Raw genomic sequence first — 18,021 nt, forward strand, 5'->3', positions numbered from 1 at the left:
TTTTTTTTTTTCAACGTTTATTTATTTTTGGGACAGAGAGAGACAGAGCATGAACGGGGGAGGGGCAGAGAGAGAGGGAGACACAGAATCGGAAACAGGCTCCAGGCTCTGAGCCATCAGCCCAGAGCCCGACGCGGGGCTCGAACTCACGGACCGCGAGATCGTGACCTGGCTGAAGTCGGACGCTTAACCGACTGCGCCACCCAGGCACCCCAGACTTTTTCTCTTTAAAAAATGCAGATCACAGGGGTGTCTGGGTGGCTGAGCATTCAACTTTGGCTCAGGTCATGTCTCGTGGTTCACAAGTTCGGGCCCTGTATCGGGGCTCTGTGCTGACAGCTCAGAGCCTGGAGCCTGCTTCAGATTCTATGTCTCCCTCTCTCTCTGCCTCTCCCCCACTTGGACACTGTCTCCCTCTCTCTCAAAAATAAAATAAAACATTAAAAAATTTTTTAAAAATGCAGATCAGGGGTGCCTGGATGGCTCAGTCGGTTGAACGTCCGACTTCAGCTGAGGTCATGATCTCGCCATTCCTGAGTTTGAGCCCTGCATTGGGCTCTGTGCAGACAGCTCAGAGCCTACAGCCTGTTTCAAATTCTATGTCTTCCTCTCTCTCTCTCTCTCTCTCTCTGCCCCTCCTCGACTCACGCTCTCTCTCAAAAACAAATAAAAAAACAAACAAAACAAAAAAAAATGCAGATCATACAACAAACATTGACACTTGGCAGAGACATCCAGATGGTATACATCACAGAAGTTATACCCAGTATTTAGTCACGATGTCTGAAGAACTAATTTTATTTGTTTCTTTTGTTTGTTCTTTTTTTGAGGATCACAGTCCTATTTAGGAGCTTACTAAAAATTTACCTTTCCATATGCTACATGTTGTCTGTGTGATTTACCTCCTCGGTCATTGTACACAGATCACCAAGAAACTGTAAGAATATACAGGTGCAGACTCAAGGTCCAGCTCTATCACCACCATTGTGGAAAAGCACTGTACATCACAGGACAGAGCCCCAGTCTCCTTTGTGGCACCTGGACAGTGCCCAGGGACAGTGACCTCCCAGGAGTGTCCACGTTGGATAAAGAAGTGATTTTATGTTAGGATTAGAATATTTCACCGAAGAACTAAGAACACGTCTTTAAAATATGCTCTGCTTGTGCCAGAACTCTGTCAGCATCTACTGAGCGGAGTGTGGGACTAGGACTTCTTCCTTCATTTTAGAAGGCCAACAAGTGTCCCCCAGAGTGCTCTCCATAGCTATCAATTCTCCTCTGTGCTCCTTCCTTTCCCAAAAGAGCCTCCTGAGATCTGTATACATGGGGAGACACTTAAACAGAAACATGCCTAATTTTGAGACTAATACCAGGCAGTAGACTCAACATTTGCATTGGAACCTCTCTTCTCTGTTCTTGGTCCCACGCGATGCCTGAACAGACAGTCTCAAGCCCTGGTCTGATGTGGGATCCATGCCAAGCACAAAATGGAGCTTGTAGGGGGCATCGAGCTGCAGATCTGACAACAGTTTTTCATTCCAAGGCATGCTCCCCTATCACGGAAGACGTTAAGATGAGGCCCTACAAGAGAACTAAACCAAATTAAATCTTCATGATCAGAACTGAAATAAGGGGAAAGTGTTCTAGTTCACTGGTTCCCAAACAGTACTCCTTGGACAAGCTCAGGCTGTCTACATCTGAATCCTCTCAAAGGGGTTTTTGGAAATGGAAATTCCAAAACCCTGTCCTTAGAATGTTCCATTTCATGGGCCCGTGTGGGGCCTTCGATCGTGGGTTTTCAAATGATCCCCCAGTGATTATATCATTTGGAGAACACTCAAAACTGCTGTAGATTTTCTCAGAGTTGAAAGAAAACAACAGAGAAATAGCTGGTGTCTATAAATCACAGTTTGTATCATTGAGTCAGTAACATCAACGACGTGAAGCATAGGCCCGGAGCTCTTTGGGGTTCGTATCCTTTCATTTCTATATTACTTTGTGTGTTATTACATAACACAACACCCAGAACTTAAAACAAGCATTTCTTATCTTTCAGTTTCTGTAAAGTGGGAGTTTAGGCATGGTGGGGCTGGGTATTTCTAATGCAGGGTCTTTGGTGAGGCAGCTGTTAAGTAATTAACTGAAGGCTTGACTGGGGTTAAATAATCCATTTCCAAATTCTTGACCAGAGGCCTCAGTTTCTCACCACATGGGCATCTCCATAGGACATCCTAAGTGTCCTCATAACAGGGCAGCTAACTTCCCTTGGTGTGAGTGATCCAGTAGAGAGAGCAAGGAGGAAGCCATGGTGCCTTTTATATCTAGTCTCTAAAGACACACATTGTCATCTTTACTTTTTTCTACTTGTTAGAAATGGGTCACTAAGGCCAACCCACATCCAAGGAGAATAGGCTCCATCTTCTGAAGGGAATGTCAAAGATTCTGTGGGCATATTTTCAACTACCATGATTTCCAGTGTCTGTCAATGTCTGTCATATTCTGAGAATGGAATGGAAACTAGAAACACAAAAGCGTCTACGGTCTTGACCTCATGAAATATGGGAGCAGGAATGAAAGAAAGAAGCAATAATAGAACCAAAAATATATGATTCCCCTTTTATGAAGTCAAGCTAGTGAATGCGCAGTTAAGTTAGGGACAGAGGCAGGGAAGTGTACTAAATTAGAAGTCAAAAAGGCTTGGGTTCTTGGGCGATAAAAAAAGCATTGGGTTTGAAATTCTGCTTTCCCAGTTTGAGCTAGTTACACCATTTAGTCACTGAGCTACTACTACCCTCTCTCTTTACAAAATGAACAGGACTTACTTCTTCATGGTGGTAAATGAGTGGACTTGGGGGCAGGGATGCTGTGAAGTCAAAGACAGAACCCATGCAGTACTGGGCAAATAGCTAATGGCTTTACATACTAATAACTATGATTGTCACCATGTTTGTTGTAAGTGAGGGTATACGTATCAGAGGGTAATGAGGTCAGCATGCCAGGTCGCTTAATTCCTTTTGCATATATCCTCTCTGGATTTGTGTACTTTCCCTCCAGGGGCAAAGCAACCCTTGGGTGCTAAGGAAATCCTATCAAAAGGGACACTCCTCTTCCTGCTCCAAACTGTGTTTTCTTTCTGATGTCCTGTCTTACCCACGGCATTCCTAGGAATTATGTCTGGGTAGGCCCTGTAAAATGTACCTAAACTGACCAAAGCCACCTGACCAGGTAACTTCTCTCAAGGACTAATAATTGCTCCCCTGAAGTTTTAAATGCCCATTTATATTGGCAGGGGTGAGAGGAAGGAACTGCAAATAAATATGGACGTTTCTGGAAATATTTTGTGCTTGCAGGTATGTCTCCACATGAATATTTAAGTATTATTTGCATATAGATATAAGCGGACATGGAAACAAAATAGTGAGAGAGAATACTACCGTCATCAGAATGGGAACTTCCTCAGAGCTCCAGAGAAAAGAATTTGACTCAGAGTACAGCTGCTCAACATAATGTCAATCTGGGGCACCTCAGTGGCTCAGTTGGTTGAGCGTCCAACTTTGGCTCAGGTCATGATCTCATGGTTCACGAGTTCAAGCCCCACATCAGGCTCTCCTGTCAGCACGAACCTGCTTCAGATCCTTTGTCACACCCCCCTCTCTCTGCACCACCCCACTCGTGCTCTCTCTGTCTCTCAAAAATAAATAAACATTTGGGGCACCTGGGTGGCTCAGTCAGTTAAGTGGCAGACTTCAGCTCAAGTCATGATCTCACGGTTCACGAGTTCAAGCCCTGAGTCAGGCCTTGTGCTGACAGCTCAGAGCCTGGAGCCTGCTTCGGATTCTGTGCCTCCCTCTCTCTCTCTGTCCCTCCCCCGCTCAAGCTCTGTCTCTCTCTGTCTCAAAAATAAATAAACATTAAAAAAAATTAAAAATAAATGAATAAAAATTTAAAAAAAGAGAGAGAGAATGTCAATCTATGCAGAAAACAACTTATAACCACCTCAGAGTATGAAAGTGTCTAAGAAATCTCATTCCCAATTCTTTTTCAAATCCCTTTCTCATCCTCTCCTTCTCCCCAGTGTTTTTGGACTCTTTGAAGAGATCCAAGAAATTCCGCAATTCCGGGAAAATGCACTGTGGCGAGACATGTAATATTAAACCACCCTATGACCATGATGGAGAAAAAAAAATAAACAATGAAAAAATACCCATGTAGAGATAAAAAAAGAGCTTGAAAAACCAGTACTCAAAACTTTTCCAGGCCTAAGGGGTGGAGGACATACCTAAATCAAGAAAAAAAAAAAAAATGTATCTTCAGCCAGTAAGTCAAAAACCCAAAGGACCATTACTAGAATAAGTCTAAATGCCCCCTGCAGACATAAAAGATGATCATGAGAGGGAACACAAAGCTAGAGGTGTTCAAGTTTTAGAAAGCCACCTGTCGTGTTCCCCTTTTTGCAGAGAATAAAGGAAGAATGACTGAAATTAGAAACACTTGTACTCATTCCACATTTTGAAAGCCAACTATGGGGGCCAGAGTTTTGTTCAAAATGAAAAAGAAAATCAAAGCTCCTTTAATTCCACCACCATAACTCTGTGTTCGAAGGTACAGCAAGGACTTTCCTTTTCCTTTTTTTCCCTTTTTTTCTTTTCTTTCCTTCCCTTTCCTCCACCCCACCACCATACCAGGCTCCCTGTGGATGGAGTCATGGTATCTAGGACGATTTATCAGGAGATATTCCAATTTAAATTATGACTTAATCCCACAAAACCCAGAAGACCAAGAGTCTGTTCTCATTTTGTCTGAAACACATGAGCGAGGTTTTGTGATAGGCAGTGTCTTGTGTGTCTTGCAGTAGAAGGTAACAGGCGAGACTTCCTGGGATGACCACACAAGAAAAACCTGCTGAAATGTGACACTTGTACGGGCCTCTGAAGCTCCCTTGTTCGGTAGAACAGGCAGATAAATCAGGGGCTTCACTTAAACAATTGCTGAACAGATGAAAGCCCAGAATATGAGATTTCAATTGGTTGGGACAATCTCTTAGAAACTTTTCCCATCTTGGAATTGCTTTATACAAATACTTCCCTATACCGCTGGCTGCCCCCAAGTTGTTCCTCTAAATTATCACCAAAGCTGATAGACAGGATGCGGGTTGTAGCAAATATTTTACAGAAGTCATAATCGGCAAATCATGTGTAAAATGAAAAACAAAACAAAACAAAAAACACCTAAGTTTTAGATCAGAAAAGACCTGGGAATGAATTCACAAATTCTGTCATATAGTAGCTGATTGACTTAGATAACTAATACCTCTGGACCTTAGTTTCCTGCATCTGTTTTAATTAATTAGTTTTTAAAAAGCCCAACAGATTATTGTGAAGACGAACTAAGCAGCTCTGTGAAAAGCACTTTGAATGAAGTATGGGAGCAACAGCAGTGAATGAGACCAGTCTCTGATCTCTAATCATCCCTGGGACTAGCTAGAAAAACAACATATACATGCAAAAAGACAGGGCAGGGGTGGTAACCAAAACCCAATGTGGTCCCCAATGACCTCACTTTCTGTTAGTCACATCTTCGAGCGGTCTTCTTCCACAATGTACCATGGTTGGTCAATGGGCCCAACAGAAGTGATGGGTTTTACTTCCAGGATTAGGTTACAAAAGGCACTGCAGCTGCCATCTTTGTTTGTCTTTCTGATCACTCACTTTGGATAAGCCAGCTGCTGTGTCATTGAGCAGTCCTATGGAGAGGACTGAGTAGAGAAGATCTGGGGTCTCTTGCCAAAAGCCCCATGAGTGAGCCTAGAAGTGGATCCTCCACCCCAGTCAAAACTTCAGATGGCTGCAGTTCTGACTGACAGCCAGACTACAACCTCAGGAAAAATCCTGAACCACAACCACCCACCTAAGTCACTTACGGATTCTTGACCTTCAGAAACTGTGGGAGACAATATATGTTTGTTGTTTTACATTGTACAGTAATCTGTTACATGGCACTAAATAACCAATACATTCGGCCACACTAAGAGCTGCAAGGTTTGGTAGAAGAAATCCCTGAAACCTGGGAGTTCTTAGTCACACAAGCAGGTTTTGAAGGGAGGATGAGTTTGTGAAGGGTGGGGGACTCCATACTGCAGACATTAATAATGCAGACACAGGGGCAGGGAAGTGTCAGCCAAGGGTTTTCTTCTGACTCAGGCAATGGAGTAAGGGTCCTTGAGCAAGAGGGTGACTAGGCAGTAACCAGGATTGGGAGATTTGATTGGTGGGCACAGACAACATAAACCCAGAAATTCACACAGGAGCCTTTTGTAATGATCCAGAGGAGGAAATAAAAAGCAGAACCAGAGAGCAGCTGAGGTAGGAATGGAGAACAAGAGGGATGTCGTGAACACGGTTCAGCATGTCAACCCTGGCCTCTCACAGCCGCCTGCCAGAGACCAAGGTTTCTGAATACTCACTCGTCCATTTAATCTGTGTGCATATTTAGTCACGTGCCTGAGGACAAAGCTACCACGGGACACATAGTTCAGTCAAGGCGCCACCATTCATGTATATAACATGCTGTTCTGGTATACAATACATTGCCTACAAAATTAATGCCATAAATATTGTAGACATTATAGATACAGAATTAGAGTAAATGGGTAAGATCTGTTTTCCCTTAAATCACCTCAACCTCAAGAACTGACTCCAAATGACACTGTTATCTTTAATAAAGTCAAATACTAATAAAAGAGGACCCACTGTTGGAGTGATCCACAGGCCTTTCAAAAACAATCCTTCACAACAGTGGCAGGTCTGAGGAGGAAAGCACGGAGAAATGATATTGGTTTTATCAATCTTGTCCGGTCATCCTATGTAACAGGAGGAAAATCATCAAAATGCCAAAGGAGATTCAAAGCACATTTAGATTGTGGGATATCTGGGATCTCAGGGAAGTGGATGCCATCCAATTACTCAGAGGTTTTCGAAGCTGCTGCCCACGTTGGGTGCATTTAGGGCCATTCTAATGAAATGGACAAAAGGGCCCTACTCTATGGCAGACGGTCCTCAATTAACAGTCTTAAGGGACTGGAGGAAAGGAAGCCACATGCCACTGGGGTGAAAAAAGCACACCCAGATGCACAAGGCTAGTGCCCACCTGGTTTAGTGCAAGTCCGACAGAGGATCAGTGGGCTCACACTCATTTCATTGCTAGGGAAACTGAGGCTGCTCTGGCCCAGGTCACACAGACTGGAGAGTAGATCAGGACTAGCATCCTGGTTTCTTGAACTCCAAGCCCAGCAGTCTTTCTGTTTCACGTGATCCCACAGTGGAAAGGAGGAAGAAACAGTCTTCCAAAGAGTCTCCGATGAATGAACTGTGCTCACAGATTTACTGATCCCATGCAGAAACAAAACCTGAGCCCTTTAACTCAGCAAATGTCAAGCATCTTCTACACAACCAGCAGTCTGCACAGTCCTGTGAGATAAGGATTGGTATGTGAGCTGAGGGAAGCAAGGATTGGGGCAGTCTAGCAGAGACAGAAAGTGGTCACAGCCGACTAACCAAAGGCTGACTATTGGGGGGAAGGGGGAACAGACCTAATGGAACAGGTGACATTCAAAGGCCAATTAGTGTCCTGATAGGGAGGCAGTGGCAAAGGCCATTCACAGAGCCTGGAAGACTGGCTCTGTGGTGGCCTGAGAGGGAGATTCCCGGGAGACCAGGTGCAAAGGGAGGCTCAAGCCAAGTTGAAGACGTTTGGGATTCCAAAAGAAATTTGAACCTTACCTTACAGACGGTGGGGAAACATGTATGCTTTTACTAAGGGAGTAACATGATTCAACCCTGGCCAAAAAAGTGGCTCAACCAGCCACTTCCGGAGCTTGCCAGAGGCTTGCCCGCCACTAAGTCAGCCCTTTTGGTGGAACTACAAAAGACAAACACGAAAGCAAGCTCCTTCCTGTCTGAAAGCAAGCTCTTTCCTGTCTCCGGTATGTTGCAGCAGAACGCTGATCAGGCTTCCCATGAGGCAAGGTGCTAAGAACCCAGCCTCAGTAGCCCGTGCTTCTCCTCCACCTGCTATGATGACCCAGGACTGTCACCACAGCCCAGGGGCCAGCTCTGTAACCGCATACCGTGCTGGCACTACAGAGATGCACCCTTCTCGGTTCAAAAGCAATCGAGGTAGGGACATTTGCTCATGAAAATTGGACTAGTTAAATTCACAGAAATATAAACATATCTCTGTTTGGGTGACACTAAAATCTGTCAGAGGAAGTGTGTACATCATGCACATATAAACCAGAGCTGGTGAGGGAAGAAAGTGCTCTGGACATTGAAACAGAACACCATGGGGGCGCCTGGGTGTCTCAGTTGGTTGAGCGTCCGACTTCGGCTCAGGTCATGATCTCGCGGTTCGTGAGTTCAAGCCCCGCGTCGGGCTCTGTGCTGACAGCTCAGAGCCTGGACCCTGTTTCAGATTCTGTCTCTCTCTCTCTCTCTGACCCTCCCCCATTCATGCTCTGTCTCTCTCTGTCTCAAAAATAAAAATAAACGTAAAAAAAAAAGAAAAAGAAACAGAACACCTGTATTCCCATCCCGGCTCTGTCACTTAGCAGCTATTTTGCTTTCCTGAGCCTTGGTTCTCCCATCAGTAAAAGAGAAGTAAATACCACCCTCCTTGTCCACTGGTCAAGAAGACTATGGGAGAGAGGTGCCTACACAGTCCCCAGCCCAGGCTTGCCAGCAGCCATGGATGGCACCTTTCCAAGCATATCCTGGAACTTGCCTGCCATGTGTAGACTGAGTCCAAACCACCCGACTTGGGCCAGAGCACCTTGCTCTCCTGACTCCTTACAAACTGTGCTCACTTCATCTACTGATTATGAAACATGCTCTTCTGGACCAGAGCTGGATATCCACTCAATTCTGTTCCTTCTATGTCTGCCTCCCTTGGCCAGAACCCTACACCAAAACCACCTGAATGGCTTCCTCCCCCCACCCAGCCAGGCCTTCTCGCTTACCTCATTCCTGCCTCTGTGGTAATCCGGCCTGGATACACAATGCCCATGAATGTTCAAGTTTATTTTTATTTTACTTTCAGCCTTTTAGGAGGGAATGAGTTTAGACAGTTCGTCTCCCTGCAGCACTCCATACCTTCCCCTCTCCTTCCTTTTCACAAACTGACAGATGGGTAAATTAGCAGATGATGCCACATAGCTATCGTGATGCCAAAGCTCTAGATGCAATCCCCAAACACAGGTGAGGGAGGTAAACAACATGGCACCACCCACCTCTGTTTACAAGCAGATCTCTGCCTTCCCCCCACCCCCATCATTTCTCCCCTCTGGCAAATGGAGCCAACAAAACCCACTGAGCGAGATCAGGTGGAGTCCGAGGACACCCCTACTCTGTGCTCCCAATTTCCAACAGGTTGGGAACTCCAGAGGGAGATGAGACGCGTCAAAACCCTTCCCCCCAACAGGACCCCTTCCCCACATTAACTCCCACGGCCAATCCAGCCTGTTCCTTCACAAGGACACCATTCTTACCCACCACATTTTGCCTGAAAAAGAGAAAGCTGAATAAGCAAAGAGCCTCTCTTTGATCTGTAGGAGAAAGTCCACTTCTAAGCCTCCCCTCTATCAACCAGGCAGCTGGCAGCCTCTCTCCTTATTTCCTCCAAAGGAATGCCAACAAGACGAAAGCTCTGGCCAGTCAGTTCCCACTTGGAACTTTTACAATTGGTGATTAACAGCCTCTTAAATAAGAATGATCCTCTACTCACTATAGACTTGGCTGCTAAGTAAATCTGATTCAAAATTAAAAGAAACACATGTATTCATTGTCCCATTTTCTTGGGAAGCTCGAAGTTGCAGACTAAGTGATGAAGAAGCATAAAGAATTGTGGCAGAAGGATCATAGGGTGACCAGCACACATTCTTCAAATGACATAATTTACTGAGTAAGGTTTTCTCCTTTTGTATTTATGAGCCAAGGAAAAAGAAACTGCAACCACTTTCATCAGTTACGAATCACAGGAAGAACAATGCACCATCCCTAACTCAGGCAAATGGTCTTGGCATCCAAAAAGACTCTCTTGTCCCAGTACGGAGTCACTGGTGATCTTTGTGGTAGAGCCCATCTTGCATAAATAATCACGACTGCCATTTGCAGCACACTTCCTCTCCATCCCCTGCCTTGGTGGACATCCACATCTATGCTCCAGTCATAATAAATTTCTACCACAGGACAGGAGGGTGGCAAAGGTGAGGAAATTCTAGGCCTCCTTAGTCCATAATTCCTATCTCAGCTGTTAATGTTTCTTCACCCTGCCAGGTTGATAATCTCTGCCATCCACTCCCCCCACCATCCCCGCCCCCCAAGCACTGTGAAGGCCTCACTGGAAGGACGTGTCAAATTTCACTCTGGTCACTCCCTTTGCCCTCCACCAGAGGCTTCAAACAAGTAGTACACAAGAGTCCACATCCGCATTATAGTCTAAAATAATGCCTTTAGCCAAATCATTATAAAGATCTCATTGAATACCCAACCTTCTCAACTGTCTGAATTATACCGTAATCATAGCCATCACCTAATTCTATCAGTTATGTTATAAAACTTATAGCATATCTTAGTATTTCATAAGTCTTTCTCCCATGCACATTTGATATGCATATAACCACTGTAATAGAAGCAATAGTAAAGACATTAAAAAACAGTATTTATTAAGTACTTACTAGATGCCAGGCTTAGAGCACTTCATACATATTATTTCAGTAGATTTTCCTAATAATCCTATGGCGTAGGCTGTTTTGGCATTTTGTTTTATTATTTTTTTAATGTTTATTTATTTTTGAGAGGGACAGAGTGACAGTGAATGGGGGAGGGACAGAGAGAGAGGGAGACAGAGAATCCGAAGCAGGCTCCAGGCTCTGAGCTGTCAGCAAATGACACAAACCGCGAGATCATGACCTGAGCTGAAGTCAGACACTCAACCAATTGAGCCACTCGGACACCCCGGTTTTGTTTTATTTTTATATCTAATTACCTGGTACAGTTCTCCTTCTTTCTCATCCTCCCCCTGCCACCCCCACCCCCACCACACCACAACCACATGCTCGGGTCAATGTGCTCACGTGCATAGAGACAAATCCACACCACTGATCCCCCTCCTCCTCCACCCACAGTATTACCCCTGATAGAACTCAGAGATTTGGAACCCCAGACAAATCTCTTTTGATTGGAAACACACCAAAAATACCCTGAACAAAGAGGTCATGCAGTTTCATTTAAAACCGGAGAAATAGCCATCATTTGACCAAGCTGCATTCAGGACACTGCTGGAAAGGGATCCCTAAGATAACAAAGTCAGGGACCATCTATCACTTCTGCCCCACATATCATAACCTTTAAGTCTGTGGTCTTCTTGGGACTTAACCATGTTTACTTTTCTATCACACCTGCAGCAAGTTGTAAGAGTGTGGCACAAGCCCAGACAGGTGTATGCATGGGCACCTTGACTCCTGCATACATTTTTATTAAATGCCAATGGGTTTTTCTCAATGTAAATTTATTTCAGATCCCCCAGATTATCTGGTTTCTGGGTTCCCTGAACCCTTTTATTTGGAGGTAGCAATTACAGCCCAGTTGGAGAAGACTAACCACCACATGGAGACAGACACTCTGGAAATACCCTGAAAGGAGCCACTCCTAAGTCTTTATGGTCTCAGAGTCACAGAGCTGGAAGATGATCACATAGTTATTTGTCAAAACAAGATCCAGCTGATCGAGTCTCTGAGCACCAACACTACTTTTCCTGATTAAGTGTTGAAAATAAAGTCATAATCAGGTAAGGTCATAGGTTCTCCATTTAATCACTGAGAGATTAAGAAACATATGATCCGTCAGGAAAAAATCTTTTGGGATCTGCTTAACAAACATGACCTTGCTCCTTCCCTGGAGATAACCAGACAGTAAAAAGAACATGGGCTTTTGAGTAGATTAGAACTAGGTCCAATTCTTGGCTCTGTCACTAACTCTCAGTTAGGGATCTTGGGACTGGTGTCACTCAAAGGCTAACTTTCCTCATTATAAAAATAGGAATGAGATCAACTTGCCTAAAGAGTTGGATTCAACAAGAAAGTATGGGATAGGATAGTTCTTGATTCACAGCAGCTACTTTACCTTCCTTCATTTTTAGGTTACAACAGTGGAACACCCTTCTTCACAAAGCCCCAAAGCCAACGTTCTTGTAGGAAAAACAACTCCCAGCTCAAAACAGCACATCAGGTGCCTATCACAGTTTGCTTTACAAACTCAATAACCTTAGCTGACAATTTCCTTTAACTACAATATCCTAAAGCTGTGTGCAGAGCACCTTCCCCAGAGAACCAGAGATGGAAATGATAATTTGGATGCTATCTGAAAAGTATTAACGGTTGGATTCACTTTACATTGGGATGAATTATTCTAGCCAATAAAGGCAGGTAAAATTGACACAAATGAAAGCCCCATCCACAAAATTCAAATAGGAACTCAGTCTGGGCTTAGCTTCAAAGCCCTGAGCACTCTCAAAAATAAAATATGACCAGCCAAAGTAGATTTACGTCTCCAGCTGTAACATGGACATCAGCGGCAGCTTGTTTACATTTATCGGCCAAGAAATGCTCTTCCATCTGGTCGCATACCCAGCATTACACACATATTTCAAAGCTATTCAAATATTTCCTGTGTGAAAACAGAGAGGTTATTTCATGGAGACGAATTTGGAAGAAGCCGAGTGCCAAATATGCCGTAAAGATCCTGCTTAACCCACAGAAACTGACATTTTCCTTTCAGTCTGCCAGTTACATGCCTACTCCGCTTTTTAATTCATTCGCCCGCCTCTACAAACATTTGCATTGACATTTTGCCAAGGAACTAGCCCACACATCAGTAATGGGGAGGGGAGAAGGGAGTACAACACACGTAGCGTGAACTTCAAACACCGGAGGCATCTTTGAAGACTTCTGGCCCAGAGAAGGCCCCACATCAAGCCAGAGAAAATAAGTGGCATATGTACTTTTATACAACACTATTGTATACTTATGCTGTAAGAGGGGGTCCATTCACAGACTACTGACTGACCTACTTCCTCCTCCAAATGGAATAAGTTGGGATTGCATTAGAGACCCAGTCTTTTGCAGACTATAAGTACCCCCTTTGAATTCATACTTCTAATGTGAAGAAAACCTTCTGAGATGGAATAAATCAACCTACAGAAGATTAATAACACATTAGCATCCAGATGCTATGTGCTATATACATACATCTGTGTTTCTTATAGTCTATGCTGAAAGTAGGTAAATGATTCAGTACTGATTACTAAGTCTTCCTATAGCAAACAAAATCCAAAGCCTGGTCATGTATAGTCAGCAGCAAAAAAACACATCCACCAGGACCACGGCATGGCAAAGCTTTGGCTGTAGAAGGTATTCCCTTCCCCATGAGGCTCTGATTGACCACAGACAAGTAAAGAAATGTATTTGGAGGGTCCCTGAGGGTCTAACAGAGGACTCCAGAACTCCCCATGTTCCGGATCTATCACATGCATGCTTTTTAATTTTTTGAGTCATCTGTCTACTCAAAGCGGTGCACTTAGCATACTACAGGTTCAGTATCATGGTAAGAGTCTCAATGCTGCAGCCAGAGGGAAGATTTTAAAGCTTATGTCCCAATGTGTCACTCCTCTGTTCAGTCCTGAAAGGCTGTCATTCCATTCAGAGGAAAAGCCAGGGTTGTCCCAATGGTGGAGGGGTGAGAAGTCTCTCTCCCATCCCACTATTTCCCATCCATGCTCACACTTGCTACACTCACCTCCCCACTATTCCATGAGCATATTCAAATTCTGCCCTGGGAGGAAGACCCTTCCCCTGATGTTCCTGTAGCTCATCTTTAACCACCTACAAATTTTTGCTTCAACATCTCCTTATTCTACTTAACATTCCAACCTCCTTCCATTCCCTTGACTCTGCTCTGCTTTTCCTTTTAATGACGCTCACTGTACTAAATAAAAACAAAATGATAATGTTATCATCATGCCAATCATATATTGTCTGCTTCCCCCCAATAGAATATCTAAATTCCAAGAGAGCAGGAGTCCTTATCCATTTTGTTCAATGGTGTGTGTCTCAGGTGCCTAGAATCCTTCTGGGCACACGACAGGGCCTCAAATATTTATTGAATGATTAACTGAACTGCCAGAGACAGACGTATTCGATCACAGAACAACTCCCAGGGGCTCTACTAAAGCAAAGACTAGGCCTAGAGAATACCACGTCCCAGGAGATTCACTCTGTGATGCCATCAGAAAGGACCTGGATGGCATCCCCCCAGCCAGTTGCTGGACAGAAGCTCAAGCAGAGTAACTGAAACATGGATAGACTTGGGCAAGACCTACACCGCCCAAAACGCAAGTATGGCATCACTCACTGCATGTTTCCATGCCCACCAAGGCACCTCACTGCATGGACTCTTCAAGTTGAGGTTTCAGGCTCTCAAATCTGGCACCCACCCATGGTATCTCTCACTCATTCCATCACTTATCACACATGTGAGAAGCTGGATATGGCCCTTTGCCCTGCATGTACTCCTCTCTACATTCCAGCAAAAAAAAAAAAAAGCTGCTTGCTCTCAAGTTCCTGCCTGCCCAGCCCCACCCAGGTGCACGTACAGTCTGTAAACTTCTGGCATCAGGCTCAGCCCCATCCACTGCCTAAGTCAGCCCAGACCAAACCTGGCAGTGAATGGGAGCCCCACCCCCACCTCCATGTGGCCTGATCACTTGTGCTGGCCTGAATCCACTGAGTCCCATAACCCAAAGGGCATGGAAGAATGGTTCAGAGTGTAACACACTTTCTGTCTGCCACACCAAACCACGGGCCAGTGCCAACTCTGAGCTACTGACCCCCACAGTAATTTAAGACCTGGGTAAACCTTCTCCTTGTTTATGATAATTTAAAATATGTCTTATATCCTCTGACTTGCAAGGTGGGAGTGGAAGGGTGGGTTATGGGGTGGTTAAGAGCACAAGACGGCAGTTACACCAAGCTTGCTCTGCCGAGTGTTAGCTGTGTGACCTATCTATGCCTCCTTCCTTTGGTATAAAGTGGTGATTATAAGTATATTTACCAAGTTGGTTTAATATGAAGACAAATGAATTTAAAACGATACAGTTCATGGAACAATGAGTACAGAAAACATCCAAAGATATTGGTCAAGATACTTTTCCCATTAAAAAAATGTGATTATACACACAATGGAATATTATTTCGCTACAAAAAAGGAATGAAGTATTATTACAGCGTACAACATGGTTGAACTTTGAAACCATTACGCTAAGTGAAAGAAGCCAGACACAAAAGGCTGTGTATTACATAATTCTGTTTATATGGAATGTCCAGAATGTCTAGAAGAGGCGAATCCACAGATCCAGAAAGTAGATTGGTGAATGGCAGGGGCTGTTGGGAAGGAGGAATGGAAAGTGACTGCTAATGGGTATGGGCTTTGTTCCCCGTGTGGTGAAAATGTTCTGGAATTAGATTGTGGCGATCGCTACACAGCTTTGTCAATGTACCAAAACCACGAAATTGCACACTTGAAAAAAAAAAAGTATCATTCCCCTTCTTTCCCCTCCAGAGCCACTTCCAGGACAGTGTCCAAGTCTTATCACTGTATCCCCTAAAGTCTCCAACAAGAAGACAAGCTCAATGTCAAAGAAACTAAGGAACCAACGACAAACTGTGGAGCCAGAATTTTCAAGGAAATATCAACAAAGACTAGAAGAGCCTAGCAGCCGTGAGGAATGATTGGCCAGCTTGGGTAAAGAGTTGTCCCCCCAGGCATTTGGAGCAGTGCCAGCACACGCTCCCCGTCACTGCAGCTGAGGGTCAAAGGCAGGTTCTGCCAACAGGGAAATGATCAAGCAGCAGAACTTGGGACAAAGCAGTTCAGGAGGAGAGAGTGGGGGAGGGGAGCCTGTCTCAGCCTCTCAGTGAGGTGCATAACCAGAGATGGCAATCAGGATGCACAGCGCCGGCTCCAACACATGGCACTATTTATACAGTCTCTCTTTAATCTGTGTAATGGCCACAAAAATAAATGATCTAGAAAGGAGGCTTGCTTGTAAAAGGAGAGAGAATACCATAGGAAACAAATAGCTCCATATTTCAAAGCCACTGTTTCTTTTTGCCTGAGCTGGCAGTAAAGAATTCTTAAGTATTTTTTAGCACTCAGCGGAACCATCCTCACAACCTGTTCCATATACATCTCCTAAGGTCATTTTCTTAGGAATTATTAAAGAAGGGAAAAAAGAGAAGAAGGATCACTTCAAATAAGAAGAAGAAACAGTCTCTTCATTTTCTGATGGGGAGGAAAAAAGAAGTGTTCTTCCGTGCATTTCCTAGAATCCAAAGGCTGTAAACATAGGAAATTGAAAACAATCGGAACAAAAGAAAATGTCTCAGTCTGGTTGCCATAATCGGGAGATGGATAAAGAAACAGGTGAAGCCCAGTTATCTGGCAACTCCTCAAACTGTGCCTTGGAATTTTCAGAATGAAGTCCTCACCACAGATTGTCTGCTCAGTCACTCCAGGTCACTTTAATCAAGATGCCTCTTATTCTCTGCCTGTGGCACTCTTAACTACATTTCCAAATGACCCTGGGTTTGCCTGCTTCTACATTCACGACCACCCGGAAATCCAGATCCTTAAAAGTGCTTTTCAACCATCTCATCACCTCTGATTTCTCTCAGCTACTTTTCTTCCCCATTATCATTGCCCTGAGTCAGGCCCTCATCATCTCTCTCCTTTTGAGATCATTTTAATTGCCTCTGACACAGTTCAGTATATTGACTCTGCTTCATCCTCCACATGACCTCACATTATGAATGAATGAATGAATGAATGAATGAGTCCTAAGTTCCTTAGCCTGGACTTTAAGACCCATCATCCCACCAGCCGCATCAGTCTTCCATGCTCTTCTTCCAGTTCAGGCCATTTCACTCCATTGCCCCTACGCCATCCTGCAATCACTCTAGTCCGTGAGGACCCTGTGGGAACATGACGCTTCTTTCTTTCCAGGGCACTTCTGTGACAACTAGATTTTTACACTGAGGGAGCATTTAATGCAATGTGACTTTTACCATTTGACGCTCACCAAATTACAGTTCGTCACAAATGTAACCATGTCCTGTCAACAATGCCTTATTGAGTACCTACGATGGACCAAAATAGAGGTTACGACCAGAGTGTCGGGATTTACAACCCAGATGTCACTCGATAAGTGCATACCCAACATGTAAATGAAGAAATGGCTCCAATAGAAAAACAATGCCTGCAAATATTGATTCTGCACTATGCTAAATACTTCACATTCATTTCTGTGTTCTTTTTAAATTAAATCCTCTAATGACTGAGGTAGGTACTATCATCTCCATAGTACAAGCAAGGTTCTAGGAACACAGAGTAAAAACACAGCAGGGCCAAGACTCTATGCTAGGTCTGTTGACCTCAGAACCCATTCCTTTGAACATCAGCCTCCTCTCTTTCCCTCTCTTCCCCCTTCTCCTACCTTTTTTCACTTCATGGATGGACAGTGGAGATGGGGAGAAGATGAATAGCACAAAAAAAGAAGCACCAGAGATCTACATCTCATAATGTCCCACCACATCTTATTAGAAGTCAAGTTGGAATATCCTCCTTGAGCATAGACTCTAACACTAGCCCTGGAGACTCCACGCTTGGGGTTAAAACCCACCTCCCGCCCTTTTCGACTGTTTGAGCCTGGCCAGATGCTGCTACACTCTGAGCTTCAGTTTCCTCACAGGTTAACGAGACTCACAATGTCTACCCCACAGGAAAAATGAGGACCCAGAGGAATCCAGACTTTAAACACCATAAGGAAAGAGACCCAGATCATCCTGCCCACAGCTCTACCCCAGCACCTGGTGTGGAGTCTGGCATGTTTTGTGAAGTCTGGATCATGCCTTTC

The 18,021-nt window shown here is 44.3% G+C and overlaps 1 protein-coding gene and 1 non-coding gene across 2 annotated transcripts in view; both read right to left on the reverse strand.

Moving 5' to 3' along the window:
* Positions 1–18,021, reverse strand: part of MB21D2 (Mab-21 domain containing 2) — a 115,140-nt gene that overhangs the window by 42,624 nt on the left and 54,495 nt on the right. The gene's annotated exons all lie outside the window — the stretch shown is intronic.
* Positions 881–1,085, reverse strand: LOC125175862 (small nucleolar RNA SNORA73 family). Its single transcript, XR_007156025.1, has one exon. It is a non-coding gene; the product is annotated as a small nucleolar RNA SNORA73 family (small nucleolar RNA).

This window comes from Prionailurus viverrinus, chromosome C2, assembly GCF_022837055.1.
Source record: "Prionailurus viverrinus isolate Anna chromosome C2, UM_Priviv_1.0, whole genome shotgun sequence".
NCBI lineage: Eukaryota > Metazoa > Chordata > Mammalia > Carnivora > Felidae > Prionailurus > Prionailurus viverrinus.